The sequence below is a fragment of the Stenella coeruleoalba genome (genome assembly GCF_951394435.1).
Source record: "Stenella coeruleoalba genome assembly, chromosome: 1".
Lineage (NCBI taxonomy): Eukaryota > Metazoa > Chordata > Mammalia > Artiodactyla > Delphinidae > Stenella > Stenella coeruleoalba.
This window is the reverse complement of record NC_137169.1, coordinates 151,189,030-151,210,103: the sequence shown is the minus strand read 5'-3', so window position 1 is coordinate 151,210,103 and position 21,074 is coordinate 151,189,030. Positions and strand designations below refer to the sequence as shown.

The following is a 21,074-nucleotide window of genomic DNA, read 5'->3' as shown; positions in this document are numbered from 1 at the left end:
TATTATTCAACATAATATTCAAAGTCCTAGACACAGCAATCGGAAGAAAAAGAAATAAAAGGAATACAAATTGGAAAAGAAGTAAAACTGTCACTGTTTGCAGATGACACAATCCTTTACATAGAAAATCCTAAAGATGCCACCAGAAAAACAGCAGAGCTAATCAGTGAATTGGGTAAAGTTGCAGGATACAAAAGTAATGCACAGAAATCTCTTGTATTCGTATGCACTATGAACAAAAGATCAGAAAAACAAATTAAGGAAACAATCACATTTACCACTGCAACAAAAAGAATAAAATACCTAAGGTGGCAAAAGACCTGTACTCCAAAAACTATAAAACACTTATGAAAGAAATCAAAGATGGCAAAAACAAATGGAGAGATAAACCATGCTGCTCGATTGGAAGAATCAATATTATGAAAAGGACTATACTACCAAAAGTAATCTACAGGTTCAGTGCAATCTCCATCAAAATACCAAGGGCATTTTTCACAGAATTAGAACAAAATATTTTACAATTTGTATGGAAACACAAAAGACCCTGAATAGCCAAAGCAATCTTGAGAAAGAAACACAGAGCTGAAGGAATCAGGCTCCCTGACTTCAGACTATACTACAAAGCCACAGTAAACAAGACAGTGTGGTACTAGCACAAAAACAGAAATATAGATCAACAGAACAGGATTGAAAGCCCAGAGATAAACCCACGCACATATGGTCACCTAATCTATGACAAAGGAGGCAAGAATATAAGATGGAGAAAAAAATCCTCTTCAATAAGTGGTGCTGGGAAAAGTGGACAACTACATATGAAAGAATGAAATCAGAACACTGCCTAACACCATGCACAAAAATAAACTCAAAATGGATTAAAGACCTAAATGTAAAACTGGCCACTATAAAATTTTTGGAGGAAAACATAGGCAGAACACTTTCTGACATAAATCACAGCAACATCTTTTATGACCCATCTCCTAGAGTAATGAAAATAAAAACAAAAATAAGCAAATGTGACCTAATTAAACATAAAAGCTTTTGCACAGCAAAGGAAACAATAAACAAGACAAAAAGACAACCCTCAGATTGTGAGAAAATATTTGCAAAAGAAGCAAGAGACAAGGGATTAATTTCCAAAATATACAAACAGCTCATGCAGCTCAATAGACATTTCACCAAAGAGGACACACAGATGGCCAAGAGGCACATGAAAAGATGCTCAACAGCACTAATTATTAAAGAAATACAAATCAACATCACAATGAGGTATCACCTCACACCGGTTCAGAATGGCCATCATCAAAAAATCTACAAACAATAAATGCTGGAGAGGGTGTGGAGAAAAAGGAACACTCTTGCATTGTTGGTGGGAATGTAAATTGATATGGCCACTGTGGAGAACGGTATGGCAGTTCCTAAAAAAACTAAAAATAGAACTAGTATATGACCCAGCAATCCCACTACTGGGCATATACCTAGAGAAAACCATAATTCAAAGAGTCACAGGGACTTACTTGGTGGCACAGTGGTTAAGAATCCACCTGCCAATGCAGGGGACACAGGTTCGATCCCTGGTCTGGGAGGATCCCACATGCCATGGAGCACTAAGCCCGTTCACTGCAGCTACTGAAGCCTGCGCACCTAGAGCTCATGCTCCACAACAAAAGAAAACACCGCAATGAGAAGCCTGTGTTACACAACAAAGAGCAGCCCCCGCTCACCACAACTAGAGAAAGCCTGTGCACAGCAACGAAGACCCAATGCAGCTAAAAATAAATTAATAAAATAAATTAATATTAAAAAAATGTCACATGTACCCCAATGTTCACTCCCGTACTACTTACAATAACCAGGACATGGAAACAACCTAAATATCTACCAACAGATGAAAACATAAAGAAGATGTGGTACATATATATAATGGAATATTACTCAGCCAGAAAAAGAAATAAAATTGGGTCATTTGTACTGATGTGGATGGACCTACCATCTGTCATACAGAGTGAAGTAAGTCAGATAGAGAAAAACAAATATTGTATATTAACACATATATGTGGAATCTAGAAAAATGGTACACATGAACCTATTTTCAGGTCAGGAATAGAGACATAGATGTAGAGAATGCACCTGTGGACACAGTGGGGGAAGGGGAGGGTTGGATGAATTGGAAGATTAGGTGTGACATAAATACACTACCACCTGTAAAATACAGACCTAGTGGGAACACGCTGTATAGCACATGGAGTTTAGCTCAGTGGTCTGTGATGACCTAGATGGGTGCGATGCAGGCGACGAGGGAGGGAGGGGATACATATAGCTGTTTCACTTCATTGTACAGTACAAACTAACACAACATTGTAAAGCAAAATATTTCAATTTAACAAATTCGTTAAAAAATAAAAAGGATCATACGCCATGATCAAGTGGGATTTATCCCAGGGATGCAAGGATTCTTCAACATATGGAAATCAATCAATGTGATACAGAACATTAAGAAACTGAAGAATAAAAACCATACAATCATATCAATAGTGCAGAAAAGGCTTTTAACAAAATTCAACACCCATTTATGATAAAAACTCTCCAGTTAGTGGGCACAGAGGAAACATACCTCAACATAATAAACGCCATATAAGACAACTGCACATCAAACATCATACTCAATGGTGAAAAACTGAACACATTTCCTCTAAGATCAGAAAAAAGACAAGGATGTGCACTCTTGTCACTTTTATTCAACATAGGTTTGGAAGTCCTAGCCAGGGAAATCAGAGAAGAAAAAGAAATAAAAGGAATCCAAATTGGAAAAGAAGAAGTAAAACTGTCACTGTTGAGAACTTCTCCTGCCAGTGCCCTTGTCCTCACGGTGAGACACAACCATCCTCCAGCTGTGCAGGAGACCTTCCAACACTAGAAGGCTTTACTGGTCCTTGTCCTCACGATAAGACACAAATGGCCCCCACCTCTGCAGGAGACCCTCCAACACTACCAGTCTGAACCGCATGGATGAAAGGCTCTTGGTGCTGCAGCCAGGAGTCGGTGCTGTGCCTCTGACGTGGGAGAGCCAAATTCAGGACACTGGTCCACAAGAGACCTCCCAGCTCCATGTAATATCAAACGGCAAAAATTTCCCAGAGATCTCCATCTCAACACCAGCACCCAGATTCACTAAATGACCAGCAAGCTACAGAGCTGGACACCCTATGCCAAACAACTAGCAGGACAGGAACACAACCCCACCCATTAGCAGAGAGGCTGCCTAAAATCATAATAAGGCCACAGACACCCCAAAACACACAACCAGACGTGGACCTGCCCACCAGAAAGACAAGATCCAGCCTCATACACCAGAACACAGGCACTAGTCCCCTCCACCAGGAAGCCTACACAACCCACTGAACCAACCTTAGCCACTGGGGGCAGACACCAAAAACAACGGGAACTAAAAACCTGCAGCCTGCAAAAAGGAGACCCCAAACACAGTATGATAAGCAAAATGAGAAGACAGAAAAACACATAGCAGATGAAGGAGCAAGATAAAAACCAACCAGAGCTAACAAATGTAGAGGAAATAGGCAGTCTACCTGAAAAAGAATTCAGAATAATGATAGTAAAGATGATCCAAAATCTTGGAAATATAATAGACAAAATGCAAGAAACATTTAACAAGGACCTAGAAGAACTAAAGAGGAAACAAGCAACGATGAACAACGCAATAACTGAAATTAAAAATACTCTAGAAGGGATCACTAGCAGAATAACTGAGGCAGAAGAACGGATAAGTGACCTGGAAGATAAAATAGTGGAAATAACTACTGCACAGCAGAATAAAGAAAAATGAATGAAAAGAACTGAGGACAGTCTCAGAGACCTCTGGGACAACATTAAACGCACCAACATTCGAATTATAGGGGTTCCAGAAGAAGAAGAGAAAAAGAAAGGGACTTGAGAAAATATTTGAAGAGATTATGGTTGAAAACTTCCCTAATATGGGAAGGAAATAGTTAATCAAGTCCAGGAAGCACAGAGAGTCCCATACAGGAAAAATCCAAGGAGAAACATGCCAAGACACATATTAATCAAACTGTCAAAAATTAAATACAAAGAAAACATATTAAAAGCAGCAAGGGAAAAACAACAAATAACACACAAGGGAATCCCCATAAGGTTAACAGCTGATCTTTCAGCAGAAACTCTGCAAGCCAGAAGGGACTGGCACGACATATTTAAAGTGATGAAGAGGAAAAACCTACAACCAAGATTACTCTACCCAGCAAGGATCTCATTCAGATTTGATGGAGAAATTAAAACCTTTACAGACAAGCAAAAGCTGAGAGAGTTCAGCACCACCAAACCAGCTCTACAACAACTGCTAAAGGAACTTCTCTAGGCAAGAAACACAAGAGAAGGAAAAGACCTACAATAACGAACCCAAAACAATTAAGAAAATGGGAATAGGAACATACATATCGATAATTACCTTAAATGTAAATGGTTTAAATGCTCCCACCAAAAGACATAGATTGGCTGAATGCATACAAAAACAAGACCCATATATTTGCGGTCTACAAGAGACCCACTTCAGACCTAGAGACACATACAGACTGAAAGTAAGGGGATGGAAAAAGATATTTCATGCAAATGGAAACCAAAAGAAAGCTGGAGTAGCAATTCTCATATCAGACAAAACAGAATTTAAATTAAAGACTATTAGAAGAAACAAAGAAGGACACTACATAATGATCAAGGGATCGATCCAAGAAGAAGATATAACAATTGTAAATATTTATGCACCCAACATAGAGCACCTCAATACATAAGGCAAATAATAACAGCCATAAAAGGGGATATTGACAGTAACACATTAATAGTAGGGGACTTTAACACCCCACTTTCACCAATGGACAGATCATCCAAAATGAAAATAAATAAGGAAACACAAGCTTTAAATAATACATTAAAAAAGATCGACTTAATTGATATTTATAGGACATTCCATCCAAAAACAACAGAATACACATTTTTCTCAATTGCTCATGGAACATTCTCCAGGATAGATCATATCTTGGGTCACAAATCAAGCCTTGGTAAATATAAGAAAATTGAAATTGTATCAAGTATCTTTTCCGACCACAATGCTATGAGACTAGATATCAATTACAGGAAAAGATCTGTAAAAAATACAAACACATGGTGGCAAAACAATACACTACTTAATAACGAAGTGATCACTGAAGAAATCAAAGAGGAAATCAAAAAATACCTAGAAACAAATGACAATGGAGACACGATGATGCAAAACCTATGGGATGCAACAAAAGCTGTTCTAAGAGGGAAGCTTATAGCAATACAATCCTACCTTAAGAAACAGGAAACATCTCAGATAAACAACCTAACCTTGCACCTAAAGCAATTAGAGAAAGAAGAAGAAAAAAACCCCAAAGTTAGCAAAATGAAAGAAATCATAAAGATCAGATCAGAAATAAATTAAAAAGAAATGAAGGAAACAAGAGCAAAGATCAACAAAACTAAAAGCTGGTTCTTTGAGAAGATAAACAAAATTGATAAACCATAAGCGAGACTCATCAAGAAAAAAGGGAGAAGACTCAAATCAATAGAATTAGAAATGAAAAAGGAGAAGTAACAACTGACATAGCAGAAATACCAAACATCATGAGAGATTACTACAAGCAACTGTATGCCAATAAAATGGACAACCTGGAAGAAATGGACAAATTCTTAGAAATGCACAACCTGCCAAGACTGAATCAGGAACAAATAGAAAATATGAACAGACCAATCACGAGCACTGAAATTGAAACTGTGATTAAAAATTTTCCAACAAACAAACGCCCAGGACTAGACGGCTTCACAGGCAAATTCTATGAAACATTTAGAGAAGAGCTAACACCTATCCTTCTCAAACTCTTCCAAAATATAGCAGAGGGAGGAACACTCCCAAACTCATTCTATGAGGCCACCATCATCCTGATACCAAAACCAGACCAGGATGTCACAAAGAAAGAAAACTACAGGCCAATAGCACTGATGAACATAGATGCAAAAATCCTCAACAAAATACTAGCAAACAGAATCCGACAACACACTAAAAGGATCATACACCATGATCAAGGGGGGGATTATTCCAGGAATGCAAGGATTCTTCAATATATGCAAAATCAATCAACGTGATACACCATATTAACAAATAGAAGGAGAAAAACCATATGATCATCTCAACAGATGCAGAGAAAGTTTTCGAGAAAATTCAACACCCATTTATGATAAAAACCCTGCAGAAAGTAGGCATAGAGGGAACTTTCCACAACATAATAAAGGCCATATATGACAAACCAACAGCCAACATCGTCCTCAATGGTGAAAAACTGAAACCATTTCCACTAAGATCAGGAACAAGACAAGGTTGCCCACTCTCACCACTATTATTCAACATAGTTTTGGAAGTTTTAGCCACATAAATCAGAGAAGAATTAGGAAATAAAAGGAATCCAAATCGGAAAAGAAGTAAATCTGTCACTGTTTGCAGATGACATAATACTCTACAGAAAGAATGCTAAAGATGGTACCAGAAAAATACTAGAGCTAATCAATGAATTTGGTAAAGTAGCAGGATACAAAATTAATGCACAGAAATCTCTGGCATTACACTCTGGCATACACTAATGATGAAAAATCTGAAAGTGAAATTAAGAAGACACTCCCATTTACCATCGCAACAAAAAGAATAAAATACCTAGGAATAAACCTACCTAAGGAGACAAAAGACCAGTATGAAGAAAATTAAAAGACACTGATGAAAGAAATTAAAGATGATACAAATAGATGGAGAGATATACCATGTTCTTGGATTGGAAGAATCAACATTGTGAAAATGACTATACTACCCAAAGCAATCTACAGATTCAATTCAATCCCTATCAAACTACCATTGGCATTTTTCTCAGAACTACAACAAAAAACTTCACAATTTGTATGGAAACACAAAAGACCCCGAATAGTCAAACCAATCTTGAGAACGAAAAACAGAGTTGGAGGAATCAGGCTCCCTGACTTCAGACTATACTACAAAGCTACAGTAATCAAGACAGTATGGTACTGGCACAAAAACAGAAAGATAGATCAATGGAACAGGATAGAGAGCCCAGAGATAAACCCATGCACATATGGTCACCTTGTCTTTGATGAAGGAGGCAGGAATGTACAGTGGAGAAAGGACAGCCTCTTCAATAAGTGGTGCTAGGAAAACTGGACAGGTACATGTAAAAGTATGAGAGTAGAACACTCTCTAACACCATACACAAAAATAAGCTCAAAATGGATTAAAGACCTAAATGTAAGGCCAGAAGCTCTCAAACTCTTAGAGGAAAACATAGGCAGGACACTCTATGACATAAATCACAGCAAGATCCTTTTTCACCCATCTCCTAGAGAAATAGAAATAAAAACAAAAATAAAGAAATGGGACCTAATGAAACTTCAAAGCTTTTGCACAGCAAAGGTAACCATAAACAAGACCAAAAGACAACTCTCAGAATGGGAGAAAATATTTGCAAATGAAGCAACTGACAAAGGATTAATCTCCAAAATTTACAAGCAGCTCATGCAGCTCAATAACAAAAAAACAAACAACCGAATCCAAAAATGGGCAGATGACCTAAATAGACATTTCTCCAAAGAAGATATACAGATTGGCAACAAATACATGAAAGAATGCTCAACATCAATAATCATTAGAGAAATGCACATCAAAACTACAATGAGATATCATCTCATACCAGTCGGAATGGTCATCATCAGAAAATCTAGAAACAATAAATGCTGGAGAGGGTGTGGGGAAAACGGAACACTCTTGCAGTGCTGGTGGGAATGTGAATTGGTACAGCCACTATGGAGAACAGTATGGAGGTTCCTTAAACAATTAAAATAGAACTACCATATGACCCAGCAATCCCAGTACTGGGCATATACCCTGAGAAAACCATAATTCAAAAAGACTCATGTACCAAAATGTTCATTGCAGCTCTATTTACAATAGCCAGGACATGGAAGCAACCTAAGTGTCCATCATCGGATGAATGGAATAAGAAGATGTGGCACATATATACAATGGAATATTACTGAGCCATAAAAAGAAACGAAATTGAGTTATTTGTAGTGAGGTGGATGGACCTAGAAGCTGTCATACAGAGTGAAGTAAGTCAGAAAGAGAAAGACAAATACCGTATGCTAACACATATATATGGAATCTGCAAAAGAAAAAAATGTCATGAAGAACCCAGGGGTAAGACAGGAATAAAGACACAGACCTAACAGAGAATGGACTTGAGGATATGGGGCGGGGGAAGTTTAAGCTGTGACAAAGTGAGAGAGTGGCATGGACATATATACACTACCAAAAGTAAAATAGATAGCTAGTGGGAAGCAGCCGCATAGCACAGGGAGATCAGCTCGGTGCTTTGTGACCACCTAGAGGGGTGGGATAGGGAGCGTGGGAAGCATGGAGACGCACGAGGGAAGAGATATGGGAACATATGTATATGTATAACTGATTCACTTTGTTATAAAGCATAAACTAACACACCGTTGTAAAGCAATTATACTCCAATAAAGATGTTAAAAAAATAAAACTCTCACTGTTTGCATGATACTCTACATCAAAAATCCTAAAAATACTACCAGAAAACTAATAGAACTAATCAATGAATTTGGTAAAGTTGCAGGTCAGAAAACTCATATAGAAAGCTGTTGCATTTCTATATACTAAAGACAAAGATCAGAAAGAGATTTTAACAAAACAATCCCATTTACCATTGTATCAAAAAAGAATAAAATATCTAGGAATAAACCTACCTAAGGAGACAAAAGACATGAAGTCTGAAAACTCTAAGACACTGATGAAAGAAACTGAAGACACTGCAAACCATTGGAAAAAGAGACCGTGCTCTTGCACTGGAAGAATCAATGTGGTCAAAATGACTATACTGTCCAAGGCAATCTACAGATTCAATGTAATTCCTATCAAATTATCAATGGCATTTTTCAAAGAATTAGAACAAAAAATTTTAAAATTTGTATGGAAACAGAAAAGCCCATGTATAGCCAAAACAATCCCAAGAAAGACAAACGGTGCTGGGAGAATCAGGCTATCTGACTTCAGACTGTACTACAAAGCTACAGTCATCAAAACAGTATGGTACTGTCACAAAAACACAGAAATATAGATCAATGGAACGGGATAGAAAGTACAGAGATAAACCACACACCTATATTCACCTAATCTATGATAAAGGAGGCAAGAATACACAATGGAGGAATTCTCAATAAGAGACACTGGGAAAACTGGACAACTAGATGTAAAAGAATGAAATTAGAACATTCTCTAACACCATACACAAAAATAAATCCAAATGCATTAAAGACTTAAATGTAACACCAGATACTATAAAACTCTTAGAGAAAAACATGGGCAGAACACTCTCTGACATAAATGGCAGCAACGGCTTTTTTGATCCACCTCTGAAAGTTATGAAAATAAAAACAAAAATAAATGTGATCTAATTAAACATAAGAGCTTTTGCACAGCAAAGGAAACCATAAACAAAACGAAAAGAAAACCCATAGAATGGGAGAAAATATCTACAAACGAAGCAACGGACAAGGGATTAATCTCCAAAGCATACAAAGAGCTCATACAGCTCAGTATCAAAAAAACAAACCCATTTAAAAAATGGGCCAAAGATCTGAACAGGTATTTCTCCAAAGAACACATACAAATGACCAAGAGACAGATGAAAAGTTGCTCAACATCACTTATTATTAGAGAAATGCAAACCAAAAGTACAATGAGGTACCACCTCACATGGGTCAGAATGGCCATCATTAAAAAATTTAGAAAGAAGAAATGCTGGAGAGGGTGTGGAGAAAACGGAACCCTCTTGCACTGCTGGTGGGAATGTAAACCGGTACAGCCACTATGGAGAACAGTATGAAGATTCCTTAAAAAACTAAAAATAAAGCTACCATAGGATCCAGCAATCCCATTCCTGGGCATATACCCAGAGAAAAACCATAATTCGAAAAGATACATGCACCCCAATGTTCACTGCATTACTATTTACAACAGCCAGGACATGGAAGCAACCTAAATATCCATAAATGGAGGAATGGGTAAGGAAGAGGTGGTTCATATATACAATGGAATATTACTCAGCCATAAGAAAGAATGAAATAATGCCACTTTCAGCGACATGGTTGGATCTAGAGTTTGTCATACTGAGTGAAGTAAGTCAGACAGAGAAAACAACATCATATGATATCATTTATATATGGAATTTAAAGAAATGGTACAAATGAACCCATTTACAAAATAGAAGTTGAGTCACAGATGTCGAAAATAAACTTGTGGTTATCAGGGTGTAAGGGAGGGAAAGGGATAAATTGGGAGAATCAAATTTGACATGTACATACCATATATAGAACAGATAAATAATAAGAACCTGAAGAAGAGCACAAGGAACTCTATTCAGTACTTTATAATGACCTATGTGGGAACAGAATCTAAAAAAGAGTGGATATATGTATATGCATAACTGACTCTGCTTTACAGCAGAAACTAACACAACATTGTAAATCAACTATACTCCAATTAAAAAATGCAAAAAAAATAAGAAGAATGAAAAACTGATGTAACCAAAAGCTCGTTCTTTGAGAAAATCAATAAAATTGATACATCTCTAGCCAGATTATTCAGAAAAAGAAAGCAAGAGGATGCAAATAACCAATATCAGGAATGAGAGAGGTAACATCATTACAGTTTCTACAGATACTGAAAAGATCCCAAGGGAGTATTATAAACAACTTTACGTTCATAAAATCAACAACTTATATGAAGTGAACAAATTCCTTGAAAGGTTCAAATTCAAAGGTTACTCAAGAATAAATAGGTAACTTGAATATCCTATATCTATCAAGGAAATTGAATTTGTGGTCAAAAACCTTTCAACAAGAAAACTAGGACCAGATGGTTCACTGGTGAATATGTCTGTAGATACATGTAGAAATTCTAAAAATTTTAGAAATGAATGCCTTCACTCCTTTTCAATAATATTTGCTATCTATAATCTTGGTAATTTCCCCAAATGTCAAGTTACACTGTCTTAATCATTCAGTAGCATCTCTAATTCAAAGAAAAGTAGCAAGAGATAGGGAAAATAACCAAGTATATTTATTAATTCAACTAAAACCCAAAGATGTCACTCTAAATATACAGAATAGAGTTAACAGAACTAGTGTTATTTGAACAAACAGTGGGTAATACTAAGTAATTTCATTTTCATTAACAAGTTTTTAAAAATCAAGTAATACTATATTACCACAAAGCTCTTTGTGCTAGGTAGTCTCCAAAAATGGCAGACACTAATTCCTCCAGCCCCGACTCCCTGTATGTACATGCCATTCCTCCCATGAAGAAGTGAAGTCAACTTTCCCTCTCCCTGGGCTGGCTTTGTGTCCAGCTTTAAACACAAAATACCATCAAAGTGATAGAGTGCCAGTTCCGGACTTAGCCTTTAAGTCTGGGAGCGTATGCTTTCTCCCTCTTGGAAAAGTTTCATTCTTAAAAGTCAGCTCTCATGCTGTAAGGAAGTCCAGGCTATCTGCTGAAGAGAAAGGCCATATGGAGAGGCCCTGGAATATGAGACATCATATGAAGAGAGAGCTCACTGGAGGAGAACCAAAAATCCAGACATGGGAGAACGGCTTTCATGGATTTTCCAGCCCAGTCCATGTGCCAGCTGAATGCAGCTGCTTGAAAAGTCCAACTGAGACCAGCAGAATTGCCCAGGCAAACCACAAAATTAGAAGAAATTATATACTGTCATTGTTTTAAGATATTAAACTTGGGAACTTTACTTCACAGCAGTGAAGAACTGAGAGACATTATTCTCATAAATAAGGCATAATGTTATTTTTATTGCTCACAACTTCATTTGAACAGTAATCACCTAATTTTATATCTAAAAACACTGGAAAATGATACTTGCTGTGTCCCATTACTAAATATCATATAAACTGAAAATGAATTCTGGGGATAAAAATTAGAAAATAAGTTGTAAATTTCTTTATGACATTTTCACATGAAAAGCAATATATAATAATGAAGTAGTACTATATTCTTTAAGGATTGTAATTCTTAGGGACAAGGAGGTTTTAAAAAAGGATGACAGACTTAACGCTAAATTTCATAGCTTCTGTCAGTACGTCAATCTTAAAAAAAAAAGAGGAATTTACATGGAAACTTATATTACTAACAAAAATTTACATTACTATATAAAATTTATATTACTATATGACAAAATCAGAAACATTTATCATATCTCTTTTGATAAAACTTTGGAAAATTTTAAAATTATCTTTGATACCAAATGTTCATCTTCAGTGCGGTATACACGGTGATTATCTAGTCTTTACAAATGAAATGTGAACTATTTTCCTCTTTTGGATGGTGTTAAGGGAAAAGACACAATAAGATTTTAATTAAAAATAAGAGCATAACATACTATTTACAATAGCCAAGATATAGAAGCAAACTAAGTGTCCATCAACACATGAATGGATAAAGATATGATACACACACACACACACACACACACACACACACACACACACACACACACACACAATGGAATATTACTCAGCCATGAAAAAAGAACAAAATAATGCCATTTGCAACAACGTGGATGGACCTAGAGATTATCATACTAAGTGAAGGTAAGTCAGAGAAATACAAATATTACATCACTTATATGTGGAAACTTTTTAAAAAGTACAAATGAATTATTTCCAAAACAGAAACAGACTCACAGACATAGAAAACAATCTATGGTTACCAAAGGGGAAACCAACACAAATTGTAAATCAACTAACACAATACCGTATATCAGCTACACTTCAATAAAAAAAAGTTTAAAAATAAGAGCTGAAACTAGTGCAATATTATAAATCAACAATATTTCAATAAAAAAAATTTTTTTAAGAGCATAAGACACTCTCCAGAAAAATTAACCCTCTAAAGCCCAAACCTAAGAATTTATTAGGGAAATATTTTACAGAGTTATACTCTTTCTTTTACATAATGTCTCACATATCAACATGGCTGTTTTAGGTTAAGAGATGCATGTGCATATACAAAAAGTATACTTAATAAGTATATTCAAATCACACATACTAGAATGTAAGAAAAAGATTTTCTAGCCCCCAAATTAGGTTACAAATATTTATATATAATTGAAGAGGAATACAAGGAAAAAAATACAATGGTTTTAGCATATTTGGTCAAAAAAGATTAATTCCACATATATTTACAATGTAAGAGATAAACCAAATAAGGCCCATGGAGTGAAAGGAGGCTTTCAAGAAGTTCACCTCTCTGCCCGCTTCCTCTAGTGCTTTTGCCCAAGGAAGGGGAAGCTCTAATCTTATTAGTCAACTTCTACAACACTGATTATGCTGCTCCTCCCTCTGAGTAGGAAGTGAGAGATCACTTGATTTCAGCAGGTCTGTTCTTTTATTCCTCTCCTCTGTATGCGAGCCATTGTTATCAGTTATGGTAGTCAGGCAGTAAGTAAGAAAATTCCAAGAACTGGAATCAGACATAATGGGAATATAGGAGGTACTGATTATACTTCTTACCTAAGTCATGAGATGATAAACAGCTGCTCCCAGAGAGGTCTACATTGGTTACTTGAAAACTAAGCAGAATTTTTATTCCCATTTGACTGTTAATCCTTTTATGCTGTGCCGCTTCACATACATGACAGGGTATAGATAATGGCAGCTTGGCAGACCAAGATTAAGCATTCCTGCGTCCTCTAGTCCAGCAGACCCCAACCTTCATTTTTGTGTAATTATTTCGTGGAAGACAATTTTAACACGGACTGAGGGTGGGAGGGATGGTTGAGGCAGTAATGCAAGCGATGGGGAGCAATGGGGAGTGACACATGAAGCTTCGCTCGCTCACCCGCTGCTCACCTCCTGCTGTGCGGCCTGGCGGGGGCGGGGGTGTGTGTGGATGAGGGGGGGTTGGGGACCACTGCTCTAATCAAATTCCTTTGAAAAATCATCTTTAATTTAAACAAAGATTAGCACTTGAATCTGGTTGCAAGGCCTTTGCCTCTTCTCTCCACCACCAGTATCCTTCCCTCTCCAAGAGTTTCAAGCTGTAGAGCAGACACTATGGCAATACTTTACCACATCTGTCTGATCAATGTAACAGAGAGCAGTTAAGACAATTCTCAGCATAGCTACCATAATCAGTAGGTATTCTCTTCATCCTAGTGCCCATTTGTCAAAAAGTGAACAAAGAAGAAAATATATTCTGTAAATTATGAGAAGGATATTCATTTTTTTAAAACATCTTTATTGGAGTATAATTGCTTTACAATGGTGTGTTAATTTCTGCTATATAACAAAGTGAATCAGCTTTACATAAATATACATCCCCATATATCTTCCCTCTTGTGTCTCCCTCCCACCCACCCTATGCCCCCTGCAAGTGGACACAAAGCACCAAGCTGATCTCCCTGTGCTATGTGGCTGCTTCCCACTAGCTAGCTATTTTACATTTGGTAGTATATATATGTCCATGCCACTCTCTCATTCGTCCCAGCTTACCCTTCCCCTTCCCCGTTTCCTCAAGCCCATTATCTACGTCTGTGTCTTTATTCCTTCCCGTCCTGCCCCTAGGTTATACAGAACAAGTTTTTAATTTTTTTTTTTAGATTCCATATACATGTGTTAGCATATGGTATTTGTTTTCTCTTTGTCTTACTTCACTCTTGTATGACATATTCTAGGTCCAACAAGCTCACTACAAATAACTCAATTTCGTTTCTTTTTATGGCTCAGTAATATTCCATTGTATATATTTGTCACATCTTCTTTATCCATTCATCTGTCGATGGACACTTAGGTTGCTTCCATGTCTTGGCTATTGTAAATAGAGCTGCAATGAACATTGTGGTACATGACTCTTTTTGAATTATGGTGTTCTCAGGGTATATGCCCAGTAGTGGGATTGCTGGGTCAAATGGTAGTTCTATTTTTAGTTTTTTAAGGAACCTCCATACTGTTCACCATACTGGCTCTATCAATTTACATTACCACCAGCAGTGCAAAACGGTTCCCTTTTCTCCACACCCACACCCTCTCCAGCATTTACTGTTTGTAGAATTTTTGATGATGGCCATTCTGACTACTGTAAGGTGATACCTCACTGTGATATTTATTTGCATTTCCTAATGGTTAGTGATACCGAGAATCCTTTCATGTGTTTGCTGGCAATCTGTATATCTCCTTTGGAGAAATGTCTATTTAGATCTTCTGCCCATTTTTGGATTGGGTTGTTTGTTTTTCTGATATTGAGCTGCATGAGCTGCCTGTGTATTTTGCAGATTAATCCTTTGTCATCTTCGTTTGCAAATATTTTCTCCCATTCTGAGGGTTGTCTTTTCATCTTGTTTATGTTTTCCTTTGCTTTGCATAAGTTTTAAGTTTCATTAGGTCCCATTTTTTTATTTTTGTTTTTATTTCCATTTCTCTGCGAGGTGGGTCAAAAACGATCTTGCTGTGATGTATGTCTTAGAGTGTTCTTCCTGTTTTCCTCTAAGAGTTTGATAGTGCCTGGCCTTACATTTAGGTCTTTACTCCATTTTGAGTTCATTTTTGTGTAAGGTATTAAGAAGTGTTCTAATTTCATTCTTTTACATGTACCTGTCCAGTTTTCCCAGCACCACTTATTGAAGAGGCTGTTTTTTTCCATTGTATATTCTTACCTCCTTTATCAAGATAAGGTGACCATTTGCGTGGGGGTTTATCTCTGGGCTTTCTATCCTGTTCCATTGACCTATATTTCTGTTTTTGTGCCAGTACCATACTGCCTTGATTACTGTAGCTTTGTAGTAGTGTCTGAAGTCAGGGAACTCGATTCCTCCAGCTCCGGGTTTCTTTCTCAAGATTGTTTTGGCTATTTGGGGTCTTTTGTGTTTTCATACAAATTGTGAAATGTTTTGTACTAGTTCTGTGAAAAATGCCATTCGTAGTTTGATAGGGATTGCACTGAATCTGTAGATTGCTTTGGGTAGTATAGTCATTTTCACAGTGTTGATTCTTCCAATATTTAATTTATTTCATCAGTGTCTTATAGTTTTCTGCATACAGGTCTTTTGTCTCCTTAGGTAGGTTTATTCCTAGGTATTTCATTCTTTTTGTTGCAGTGGTAAATGGGAGTGTTTCCTTAATTTCTCCTTCATATTTTTCATCATTAGTGTATAGGAATGCAGGAGATTTCTGTGCATTAATTTTGTATCCTGCTACTTTACCAAATTCATTGATTAGCTCTAGTAGTTTTTTGGTAGCATCTCTGGGATTCTCTATGTATAGTATCATGTCATCTGCAAACAGTGAGAGTTTTACTTCTTCTTTTCTGATTTGGATTCATTTTTTTTTCTTCTCTGATTGCTGTGGCTAAAACTTCCAAAACTATGTTGAATTATAGTGGTGAGAGGGGCAACCTTGTCTTGTTCTAGATCTTAGTGGAAATGGTTTCAGTTTTTCACCAGTGAGAACAAAGTTGGCTGTGGCATACATGGCCTTTATTATGTTGAGGTAAGTTCCCTCTATGCTTACTTTCTGGAGAGTTTTTATCATTAATCAATTATCAAAAGTTCAAAATTTTGAATTTTGTCAAAAGCTTTTTCTTGTGAAAGCTTTTATCGAGATGATCATATGGTTTTTCTCCTTCAATTTGTTAATATGGTGTATCACATTGATTGATTTGTGTAAATTGAAAAATCCTTGCGTTCCTGGGATAAACCCCACTTGATCATGGTGTATGATCATTTTAATGTGCTGTTGGATTCTGTTTGCTAGTATTTTTTTGAGGATTTATGCATCTATGTTCATCAGTGATATTGGACTGTAGTTTCCTTTTCTTGTGACATCTTTGTCTGGTTTTGCTATCAGGGTGATGGTGGCCTCATAGAATGAGTTTGGGAGTGCTCCTCCCTCTGCTATATTTTGGAAGAGTTTGAGAAGGATAGGTGTTAGCTCTTCTCTAAATGTTTGATAGAATTCGCCTGTGAAGCCATCTGGTCCTGGGCTTTTGTTTGTTGGAAGATTTTTAAATCACAGTTTCAATTTCAGTGCTTGTGATCAGTCTGTTCATTTTTTCTATTTCTTCCTGGTTCAGTCTCAGAAGGTTGTGCTTTTAAAGAATTTGTCCATTTTTTCCAGGTTGCCCATTTTACTGGCATAGAGTTGCTTGTAGTCATCCCTCATGATCCTTTGTATTTCTGCTGTGTCAGTTGTTATGTCTCCTTTTTCATTTCTAATTCTATTGATTTGAGTCTTCTCCCTTTTTCTCTTGATGAGTCTGGCTAATGGTTTATTAATTTTGTTTATGTTCTCAAAGAACCAGCTCTTAGTTTTTTTGATCTTAGCTATTGTTTCCTTCATTTCTTTTTCATTTATTTCTGATCTGATCTTTATGATTTCTTTCCTTCTTCTAAATTTGGGGTTTTTTTGTTCTTCTTTCTCTAACTGCTTCAGGTGTAAGGTTAGGTTGTTTATTTGAGATGTTTCTTGTTTTTTGAGGTAGGTATTGCTATAAACTTCCCTCTTAGAACTGCTTTTGCTGAATTCCTTAGGTTTTGGGTCCTCGTGTTTTCATTGTCATTTGTTTCTAGGTATTTTTTGATTTCCTCTTTGATTTCTTCAGTGATATCTTGGTTATTTAGTAGTATTGTTTAGCCTCCATGTATTTGTATTTTTCACAGATTTTTTTCTTGTAATTGATATTTAGTCTCATAGCGTTGTGGTCAGAAAAGATACATGATATGATTTCAATTTTCTTGAATTTGCCAAGGCTTGATTTGTGACCAAGATATAATCTATCCTGGAGAATGTTCCATGAACACTTGAGAAGAAAGTGTATTCTGTTGTTTTTGGATGGAATGTCCACATCTGCTGGTGTGTTTTGGGGTGTCTGTGACTTTATTATGATTTTAGGCAGCCTTCCCACTAATGGGTAGGGTTGTGTTCCTGTCTTGCTAGTTGTTTGGCATAGGGTGTCCAGCACTGTAGCTTGCTGGTTGTTGAGTGTAGCTGGCTCTTCCTGTTGAGGTGGAGATCTCTGAGAGAGCTTTCGCCATTTGATATTACATGGGGCCGGGAGGTCTCTGGTGGACGAATGTCCTGAACTCGGCTCTCCCACCTCAGAGGCTCAGGCTTGACACCTGGACGGAGCACCAAGACCCTGTTAGCCACACAGCCATGTATGTGGGGAGTTTCTTGCCTTTTGGGAAGTCTGAGGTCTTCTGCCAGCGTTCAGTACATGTTCTGTAGGAGCTGTTCCTCATGTAAATGTATTTTTGATGTATTCGTGGAGAGGAAGGTGAGCTACATGCCTTACTCCTCCGCCATCCTGAAGCTATCTCTTAGAGAAGGATATTCTTATCTGAAAATATTTGTGTTTACAATCTAAAATTTAAAGTAATCTGAACTTGTACATTCTTTTTATAACTGAAATTCATAAAGGATATATAGCTGACTCTTGAACAACATGGGTTTGAGTTCTGTGGATCCATTTACATGTGGATTTTTTCCTACTCATTTTTTTTTGATCCATTGTTGGTTGAATCCTCAAATGCAGAGCCACAGATACAAAACAAGAGTGCATATGGAGGAAATGTTGCATCAGAGGAACCACAGATAGGGAGAACTGGGACACAGAGGGCCGACTATAACTTATTTTAACTATAACTTAATTTTAACTGTGCAGAGGGCAGCTCACCAAGCTTCTGTGTTGTTCATGTGTCAACTGTAGTTTTAGAGTCATCTTAAGGAAGTGATAGTAATATTTCACCCTTTTGAACCAAGTTATTATGATTGTTATAGCATAGTTAGTGGTACAAATGTTCTTTTTCTGGACTCTTTGTTATTTCAAACTTTTTATACTATTTCATATTAAATAAAAATTTTAAATTACAATGGAAATAAGATATAGGCTAAATAAGACAATAGACCCCGACCTCCCAAATTCAAAATACTTCTATTAATTTTCATTTTGGAGGCTTACTTTCAACAAGAGAATTCTAGGAGACTCCAGTTTAAAAATGTGTGAATGTTTAATTATCTTTATGTGGATAAAGTAGAATACTAGCTAATAATAGCTAATATTCATTGAGCACTTAGTATATACGTACTTCACATATATTCCAAACTATATGTTAATCCTCACAACTCTATGAGGTAAGTACCACTCTTATCTTCCTTTTATAGATGAAGGGACTAAAGGACAGAAAGATTAAGGGACTTTCCCCACAATTACACACACTGTAGACCCAGGACATGAACTCAAGCAGTAGGACAACAAAAACCTCACTTTCTACCAGTATTCTATAATATTAAAATTCTACTGATTTTTCCAAGGGTGCTCTAATATAAAATGAAATTAACTAATATGCAAGCACTGTGTAAATGCAACAATTTGACATACTATTTTGAGAAACAGAGTACAAATATAAGAGAGCCTAGCTGTATAATTTTGTTTCTAATATAGTTCGTTTATGTTATGACTATAACAATTATAGAGATTATAGAAGCTCAAGATACGTGAATCAAAAAAAAGTAGACTGCATACTGAAGTTGCATAGTGTGTAAAGTCATTATATGCTTGAATAAGATATTTAACTTCTTTAAATATCATAGGACTCAACTGTAAAATGGGATAACAGTACCTACCTCATATGATTCCTATGAGGATCAAATGAGATAACACATATAAAAGTACTGCTCAGAGCCTAGCACAAAATAAGCATATAATAAATCTTTATAAGTGATAATTAGTGAAGGTGATAAATTCTAAGATAATCAACACTGGTAAAAAAACAGGAAAACGTATTATGCTTTAATAATTATTTACAACCTGCCTTAACAGAAAAAGAAGGATCTTCCATAGTTTTCCATTTTTATATCTTTCAAAATGGTTGTCTCTCTTCATTCAAAGTTCTTCTGCAAATTTTCATATTCATTTCCAAAATTCTTACATCTATCAGTAACAGTATTTCTAGTTAGAGTGTTATAAACTTCCCACTTTCAACCTCTAACTGCCTAAACAGCATCTTACTATTAATCTTTCTTATTAAGAAGTTCTGCAGCAGTCTAGCTTGTTACTGAACAAGGTAGTTTATTACTCAAAGGGTGACAATAATCAGGATATGACTTTAAATTTATAAGCATAGTCAAATTTCAAATTAATTGTGTACATGTGCATATACATGAGCAAAAGAAGCTTTTTTCTCTCTGAGAAGGTAGGTAAAGCTAGATTGTATTTTTCTCTTTGCAGTACCTGAGGAACAAGGGCAGAGCGTTGTTAAGGTGATTCAAAAGAAAACAGGGATAAAATTCAACTAACAAATAGAGGATTATTCTTCAAGGAAGACATACAGGGTTCTCAGACATTTGGCCAAGATCAAGTATAGAATACTATTCTAATTAGAATAGAAATTTCAGGTAAGGAAAGGATGATTAACTAAATCTAAGTTGTAACTGTAAAGCTCAGCAAGTTCCCATGGTTAGCACATAGGAAAAAGAGGATTTGAATTCAGGCAGTTTAACTCCAAAGAGTTCTTAATCACTGTGCTAATACCAAATTACATGGATCATTACCTTAAGAATTAGCATTTTCCTACCTGAAGATTAATTTAAAATCTATTATAACAAATATATTCTAACATTAAAAATGGCATGTTCATCTATTTTGAATACTTTTACCCTTAATCTTAAAATACCACTTTTTACATAGGGAGTTGCTTTGCAATTTTCTATAGCAATGAAAAACATAATTTATAATTCTCATAAATATATAAATTGGCAATTATTATTCTGGAGCACTGAGGGAAGAAAAAAATCTATTTCTCTCATTGGCTCAGAAGCAGCCACTAAAATAAAAAGCTATAATTTCCAAGACTGTTTGCTTTCCTGCTGACATTAGTGAG

The 21,074-nt window shown here is 36.2% G+C and overlaps 1 protein-coding gene across 31 annotated transcripts in view; it reads right to left on the bottom strand.

Annotated features, from left to right (window-relative positions):
* Positions 1-21,074, bottom strand: part of AKT3 (AKT serine/threonine kinase 3) — a 395,069-nt gene that overhangs the window by 165,013 nt on the left and 208,982 nt on the right. The gene's annotated exons all lie outside the window — the stretch shown is intronic.